The sequence below is a fragment of the Cannabis sativa genome, chromosome 1 (genome assembly GCF_029168945.1).
Source record: "Cannabis sativa cultivar Pink pepper isolate KNU-18-1 chromosome 1, ASM2916894v1, whole genome shotgun sequence".
Classification (NCBI taxonomy): domain Eukaryota; kingdom Viridiplantae; phylum Streptophyta; class Magnoliopsida; order Rosales; family Cannabaceae; genus Cannabis; species Cannabis sativa.
In genome coordinates, this window is record NC_083601.1 from 66,521,306 (window position 1) to 66,530,302 (window position 8,997).

General features: G+C 30.8%; 1 non-coding gene and 1 pseudogene across 1 annotated transcript; one reads left to right on the forward strand and one right to left on the reverse strand.

The window, feature by feature from the left end:
- Window positions 1-454: 454 nt before the first annotated feature.
- On the reverse strand, window positions 455-561 carry LOC115708386 (small nucleolar RNA R71). Its single transcript, XR_004009887.1, has one exon. It is a non-coding gene; the product is annotated as a small nucleolar RNA R71 (small nucleolar RNA).
- On the forward strand, window positions 554-5,580 carry LOC133033666 (uncharacterized; annotated as a pseudogene).
- Window positions 5,581-8,997: the final 3,417 nt, after the last annotated feature.

Below are 8,997 nucleotides of genomic sequence, written 5' to 3' on the forward strand. Positions count from 1 at the left end.
AAATCGTTCGGTAAAAAGAGTAGTAACTTTAGGTGAAATTGAAAGTGTTTTTGAAAAATTAAGCATAATGGAACAAGAACCTAATATTGCGCAAGAAAAAACACTACTTGAATATTTTTCACCTATTTCATCTAATGCTCCATCATGCATTGTTTTGCCTACTACTAATGCCACTCATTTTGAACTTAAACCTTCAATGATTCAATTGTTGCCTTCTTTTTATGGTTTAGAAAGAGAAGACCCTTACATGCATGTAAAAGATTTCTTAGATATTTGCTCAACTTTTCGTTTTCAAAATTTTTCAGATGAATCAGTTAAGCTTAGGTTGTTTCCTTTTTCTTTAAAAGATAGAGCCAAAACTTGGTTAAACTCACTTCCAACCGGAACCATAACAACGTGGGATCAACTTTTTAATAAATTTCTTGCCAAATTTTTCTCCATGTCCAAAACTGATAATTTAAGAAGAGAAATCTCCGAATTTTATCAAAAAGATAATGAAGAATTTTATGAATGTTGGGAAAGATTTAAAGATTTATTATTAAAGTGCCCCCACCATGGTTTTGAAAAATGGAGACTTGTAAAATATTTTTATGATGGTTTAACCCCTTCAAACCGACAAATGATTCAATCTATGCATACCGGAAAATTTTTGAAATTACAAGGGCAAGAGGCTTGGGAAGCTCTTGAAGAATTGTCTGTTAATTCACAACAATGGAATTATTCTGAGCCTAGATCTAGAGCAAATAATTCACCTAAAAGAGGAGGGAAATATGAAATTAAAGAAGAAACTGATTTGAGAACATCTTTTGAAAAATTAGCAAGAAAAGTAGAAGCCTTAGTCATAAGTCAAACTATGAATTCTCATGTTCAACCTAAAAAAGATGTTTGTGCTAGTACTTGTCATAATGATCAATCATGTCCTTCTTTTCTTGAAACATTTTCTGAAGAGGCTAATGCATTACATTCATATGGTAAACCAAATGATAGCCCATTTTCAAACACATACAATCCTAATTGGAGAAACCATCCCAATTTTTCATGGAGACAAAACCAACCACAAATGAACCAAGGAAACCAATTCAACATGCCAAATCCGAATCATGCCCAACCAAGTCAACCTTACCCTCCACAAAGAAAGCCTTCCTTAGAAGACACTCTACAACAATTCATGCAATCCACCCAACAAATCATGCAAAATCAGTCTCAATCCATTGCCAAACTTGAGACACAATTGGGTCAACTTGCCAATGCCGTAACTGAGAGAGAAAAAGGGAGATTTCCTAGCCAACCCGTCCCAAATCCTAAAGGCCAATATGAAGTAGGAGTCCCAAGTCATAAAGAAGAAGCCAAGTCTATTTCAACACTTAGGTCCGGAAAACAAATTGCCAAACCCGATTACACACCTCAAGTTGAAAAAGACCAAAGCCAAAGTTCCAACACAAATGACTTGTCAAAAGATAATGATCAAATTCTTCCTTCCATTCCAAAAGCTCCTTTTCCACAAAGATTACTTCCACTCATAAAAGGCAACCAATATAGTGACATCTTAGAAGTGTTTAAACAAGTAAGTATCAACATCCCATTCTTAGATGCCATTAAACAAATTCCTGCCTACTCCAAATTCTTGAAAGACCTTTGCACTGTTAAAAGAAACACTAATGTTCCAAAAAAGGCATTTTTAAGTGAACAAGTTAGCTCCATAATTCAATATAAAAGCCTTGTGAAATATAAAGATCCTGGTTGTCCAACAATTTCATGCATCATTGGTGATCATTTTATTAACAAAGCTTTACTTGATTTAGGAGCTAGTGTGAATTTATTGCCTTATTCTGTTTATAAGCAACTTGCTCTAGGAGAATTAAAACCAACTTCTATAACACTTCAATTAGCTGATCGTTCTGTGAAAATTCCTAGAGGTATTATAGAAGATGTTTTAATTAAAGTGGATAAGTTTTATTTTCCTGTTGATTTCATTGTTCTTGATACTCAACCTGTTGAAAATGCTCATGCTCAAATACCCATAATTTTAGGTAGACCATTTTTAGCTACATCTAATGCAATTATCAACTGTCGTAATGGTGTATTGAAATTATCTTTTGGAAACATGACTGTTGAATTGAATGTTTTTAATGTTGCTAAATCTGTTGAGTGTGAGGAAATACATGAAGTAAACATGATTAACACGGAAAATATGTTTGAAATGGACATGAATGAATCTTTTGAAACTTATGCAAAAATGTTTGGAATGTGCTTAAATGTTGATGATTTTATTCATGATGACAATTCTTTGCTTGAGTCTACCCCACTAATGGATACTGAAAAATGGAAAGCCAAAATTGAACCATGTATTCCATTAGAGCATGTTGAGTCAACTCCTGAACCACCAAAGTTAGATCTCAAACCTTTGCCCGACACTTTGAAATATGCATTTCTAGGAGAGTCTAACACCTATCCTGTTATCATTGCATCTGATTTAGATGAAAAACAAGAAACAAAATTGTTAGATATCCTTAGAAAACATAAAAAGGCCATAGGTTGGACCATGGGAGACATTAAGGGAATTAGCCCAAATTCGTGTGCATGCATAGAATTCATTTAGAAGAAAATGCTAAGCCCTCCCGAGAAAGTCAAAGAAGATTAAATCCAAACATGAAAGAGGTAGTAAGAGATGATGTAATTAAAATGTTAGATGTAGGGATCATTTACCCTATTTCTGACAGTCCATGGGTTAGTCCTGTTCAAGTTGTTCCAAAAAAGTCTGGGATCACTGTTGTTAAAAATGAACAAAATGAGTTAATCCCTACTAGAGTCCAAACTGGGTGGAGAGTGTGTATAGACTATAGAAAGTTGAATAGTGTCACTAGGAAAGATCACTTCCCATTACCCTTCATTGACCAAATGCTTGAACGATTAGCTGGCCATGCTTATTATTGCTTTCTTGATGGGTACTCGGGATATAACCAAATCCCCATTGCCCCCGAAGATCAAGAAAAGACTACCTTTACTTGCCCTTTTGGAACCTTTGCATATCGTCGCATGCCTTTTGGTCTTTGTAATGCTCCTACAACATTTCAAAGATGTATGATTGCAATATTTTCTGATATGGATGATTTTTCTGTGTTTGGAAATTCTTTTGATTATTGTTTGCACCATCTTTCTCTTGTTCTAATTTGTTGCAAAGAAATGAATTTAGTTCTTAATTGGGAAAAATGTCATTTCATGGTTAAAAAGGGAATTGTCTTAGGTCATGTGATTTCATCTCAAGGAATAGAAGTTGATAAAGCAAAAGTAGATCTTATTTCAAAACTTCCTCCACCTAAGACAGTAAAAGAAATTAGATCATTCTTAGGCCATGCCGGTTTTTATAGAAGATTTATAAAAGACTTTAGCAAAATTTCACGCCCTTTATGTCATTTACTTGGAAAAGAAAATGCTTTTGTCTTTGATAATGAATGCCATGCTGCCTTTGAAAAATTGAAATTCCTTTTGACTAGTGCACCTATTATTCGCCGTCCCGATTGGAATGTTCCTTTTGAAATAATGTGTGATGCTTCTGATTATGCAATTGGTGCTGTTTTAGGACAAAGAATTAACAAGTTACCTCATGTAATATACTATGCTAGCAAAACTTTAAATGAAGCTCAATTGAATTACACTACAGCTGAAAAAGAATTGCTTGCTGTTGTGTTTGCATTAGAGAAGTTTAGGTCTTATATGTTAGGATCTAAAATAATTGTCTATTCTGATCATGCTGCATTGAAATATCTCTTGTCGAAAAAAGATGCTAAATCTCGTTTAATTCGTTGGATCTTGCTTTTACAAGAATTTGATTTAGAGATATGTGATAAAAAAGGTTCTGAAAATGTTGTAGCTGATCATTTGTCTAGAATTGTTGTTGAAACTAATCATGATTCCACCACTATCATTGAAACTTTTCCTGATGAACAACTCATGCATGTATCTTCTTTTCCTTGGTATGCTGATATTGTCAATTATTTGGTCACTGGTGAAATTCCTTCTCATTGGTCTAAACAAGATAAATCTAAATTTTATGGTGAAGTGAAAAATTTCATGTGGGATGATCCTTATTTGTTTAAATATTGCCCTGATCAAATAATAAGAAGATGCATTCCAAACTGTGATCAACCTAAAATTATATCTTTTTGTCATGATCATGCATGTGGTGGACATTTTAGTGGTAAGAAAACTGCTTTGAAAATTTTACAATGTGGATTTTATTGGCCTACTATTTTTCATGACACTTATATGTATTGCAAATCTTGTGAACGTTGTCAAAAATTAGGAAGTGTAACTAGAAGAAACATGATGCCTTTAAATCCTATTCTTATTGTTGAAATATTTGATGTTTGGGGCATTGATTTTATGGGTCCATTTCCTAATTCTTTTGGTAATTTATACATTCTTGTTGGTGTTGATTATGTGTCTAAATGGGTAGAAGCTATTGCATGTCACACTAATGACCACAAAGTTGTGCTTAAGTTTTTGAAAGAAAATATTTTCTCACGATTTGGTTCACCACGTGCCATCATTAGTGATAATGGTACACACTTTTGTAATAGGCCTTTTGAACAATTAATGAAACAATATGGCATTACACATAAAGTCACTACACCTTATCACCCACAAACTAGTGGTCAAGTTGAAATATCAAATAGGGAGATTAAGCACATCTTAGAGAAAACTGTCAACCCCACTAGGAAAGATTGGTCCCTAAGACTCATTGATGCATTATGGGCATAGCGTACTGCATACAAAACGCCCATTGGAATTTCTCCCTATAGACTTGTTTATGGGAAGGCATGCCACTTACCCGTTGAGTTAGAACATAGAGCCTATTGGGCTATTAAGCAACTAAACTTTTCCTTAGACAAAGCGGGTGAGAAAAGAAAGCTTCAATTGAATGAGTTAGAAGAGCTTAGGCATGATGCATATGACTATTCGAAAAAGTATAAGGACCGAATGAAATTTTACCATGACAAAAATATTTTGAGAAAAGATTTTTCTCCCGGTCAAAAAGTCATTTTATACAATTCTCGTTTGCATCTCTTTCCGGGAAAGTTACGCTCTAGGTGGGTAGGTCCATACATTATCCGCACTGTTTTTCCACATGGAGCCATTGAAATTGAAAATCCTAATAATGGTAATGTATTCAAAGTTAATGGACAAAAATTGAAACCATTTTTAGAATTGAAAAATGTGGAAGTGGATGAAATCCTCCTTGAGGATCCAATTTACCATGATTCATAATTGCTCTCATCAATTCTTAGTAATATGTATTTTTCTTTATGTTTTAGATTAACTTTTTGTTTTGATTTTTGTTATCTTTTTGTTGCTCTTGACATGCTCCAAGATGAGGTATGACCATTCTAAACTCTCAACTCTTTCACTTTCAATTTATATTTGTATTTTGATACATTGAGGACAATGCATAAATTAAGTTTGGGGTGGTGAGTTCCTATGGTTATTTCTTTCATGTGCTTAAAAATGGTAGAGTATTATTTTTCACTTTTAAAAATTGTTGTTTGGATGCTAAAGTAGTTATATTATATAATTTAAAAAAAAAAAACAAAATGTTTATTATAATTTTTCTAGTAAAAAAAAAAAACCAAAAAAAAAATATATTTATTTTCTATATATATATATTTATGCCTTAAAAAAAAACAAAAAGAAAAAAAAAAACCCTTTGGTGATATCCCCTTTTTCCTATGATAATACCCTTGATTGAGTTTGATTTTAGTTTATACAAATATGAATCTCTTTTAAGCTTTATTTTTAATTCTTGGGTCAATTTTGCTAAAAAAAATCAAATTTTGAAAAAAAATTATTTATCTTGTTATGTGAAATAAATATTTTGTTACAATAATTTTTCGAAAATTCACATAATAATTTGATGAATAGATTTTAGATTTATAACTTAAATTATATTTTCAAAGCAAGATTGACTATTGAATTATTTACATGAGTTTAATTTTTATTCATATTTTATATAAGCTATTTTCAATGTGCAATTTTTGAGGACATTTTTGATATCACCAAAATAAAAAAAAATAAAAATGTGTGTTTTTAATTTTTCTTTTGCTTGAGGACTAGCAAAATTTTAAGTTTGGGGTTGTGATAACTCTAGAAATTAGAGTTATTTTTCACATTTTTTTTAACTAAAAATTGGTTTAGTTCTTAAGTTTTTAATTAATTTAGTAAGTTTTTAATTATTTTTGAATTTATTAGCTTTATTGTAATTTTATATGTTTTTGTGTGTTTTTATAATTATTTTATAATATGTTATGTGGTATTTATTTTTAATTTTATTTTAGTTTTCTAATTAATTTTATGTATTTTTTTAGGTGTGTTTAGAAGGAAAAGATTGGGATTAAATTGAAGAAATATTGAAGAAATGGAGCTAAAAGTAAAATTTTTAAAAGAAATCTCATCAGCCCTTATGCAAGGCCCACTTGCGGTCAAAGTGAGCTTCCCATCGCAGCCGTCCGCGTGAAGATCTAAAGGCCCAGAAGCGTGCGTGTAGCACACCCCAGACAGCCGAGAGTGGCACTCTGCCTCTTCCTGTCAGCTTCATTCCGCGTGGGTCCCGCCACATCTCTTCACCCTCCTAAACACCTCTTCAACCCAAAACATTTCTCCATTCCACACTCTTCATTTTTACCATTTTCTTTCTACCATTTTTACACTTTGAAGAGCATGTCAAGTATGTTTATCTTTTGTAATTTTTATCTAGTTATGAGCTTCTAATCTTTTTTTCAAGATTATTAAGATGATGATGAAGCCAAATGTAACTAGATAGTGTTTATGTTTGTATGTTGATTTCCCATTTGTGCTATAAAGTTCATGGATTTTTCTATCAAAAATATGTTTTTTTTCATCTTTAATATCATGTATTTTTGATTGTTAAAGCATATTTCCACTTAGTTCTTCATTATGCAAAAATATAATACTCTTTGATTAAATGTCTTTCATCAAATTGTTTACATCTAATTCTTAGAATTTAAGTGTTATATTTTGCCTAAACATAGTTTCTTTGATTTTGTGTAGTTTCATTAAATTGTAACACATTTAATGCTTAAAAATTATACCTTTTATAAGTGAAGAAAAACCCTACATTTTTGAAAATAACTTGTACTTAAAGGAAAAATATATTTTGGAAAATATAGTGTGATTTATTTCAACTATATAAATATGAACTTGGAAATCAATATACTTATAAATACTATTGAACTTGCATTTTGTGGATTCTAATATCTTAATAATCTTATTTTACATATCTTATTGGAAAATTATTTTCAGACTCACTCATCTTTAATCTTAAGTATTTTAGTTACTTGTCTTTTATTTTATTTTGCAAAACCAAAATCCTATCAAATATTTGGAGCTAGGTTAGAATATTCTTATTTTGTTTGAAATACTTTCTTTTGATGTTAGTCAACTCCCATGGGTTCGACCTTGCACTTACATGAACACTATATTCCGAAACGATTCGTGCACTTGCGAGTATAAATATTAAAACACTCACTTTTGGGGACAACATATTCAAATATTTAAGATATGATTTATAAATTTCCAATAAGAAAAAAATGATATATATAGAAAAATATCATTTTTAAACTTATAATTTATAAATAATTAAATATTTAACAAAGTAACAAATTTTGAATTTGAAAATATTATAGTAAGTATATCTATAAAAATATCTATGTTAATTTCAAATTTATTAATTATTTAATTTGTCATATAAGATAATTTTAAGATAATATTTTAAATAAAAAGATAAAGTTATCTTTAAATTTAAAATATATTAAATATCAAAATATCTAATCTTATAATTAAATAACAAATAAATATTAAAGAGGTTAACAAAATTTTAAATCTGACCATAATAAGAAATATTTAAAATTGGAAACATTCCAAAATTGAAAATATTTTAAAATTGGAAATATGTCAATTTAGAAATATTTAAAAAAGAAAAAATGAATTTTGGGAAACAATCCCATGAAAAAATTGGATTTTTGGGGAAAAAAAACCCACAAAATTCGCAATTTGTAGGGGCTGCCACGATAGGCTGCAGCATGATTTCCGATCTTCCAAAATTCATATCTTTCTCAATTTTTATCGAAATCGAGTTCCGTAAAAAGCAAAATTGCTTAATTTTTCACAAGGAATCGAAATAAAATATTTTCAAAAATAGAAAAAATATTTTTCATGGAAAAAATTCGTACAACACAAACTTTCATCACAAAAACACATAAACCAACATGATACTATCCAAATCAACACATAACATATAAAATATCGTTTTAATTCATATTACATGAAAGTAAATCATTACCATGGCTCTGGTGCCAGTTGTTGGAAATTATTTTACCAGGGTCTAGATTTACTACCAAGTATGTTTGATTAACATCCTAATATGAATTCTAAAACAATGAAATAAATACATAAGAGTTTAAGAAAACCTTACATTGGGTGCAGCAGAATATTATGACTCCTTCCATTCATATCTCTAGCCCTTGATTCCTTTCTGTAGCAGAGCATAATCAAGATCTGAATCTGGATCTCTTTCTCTCCTTCTTGTTGGTGCTGATTTTCCATAGTCTTACATACTATGATTGAGGTACCACTTGATGTGTGTGGGCACTACTCATTCACTCAAGGGATTTCAAAATTTAGAGAAGAAAAGAGAGAGGAAAGTGGTGGCTCAGGAATTCACTCTGAGAAGAATGAGATACCATTGTCTGTGAAACCGGAAGCCTTTACCTTCTATTTATAGAATACCACATAGGGTTAAGGTTGAATTACTTGGCATTTAAAATGAAAAATAAATGAGAAAAGGAAGCAAAGGTGGCCGGCCATACATTTGAGGAAACAAGCCTTCCACTTTTCCAACTTTCCTATTTCATCATTTCTAGTTTCCTATTTTCTCAAAAATTGCCAATTTTCTCATTCAACCACATAAATGTCAAATCTAAT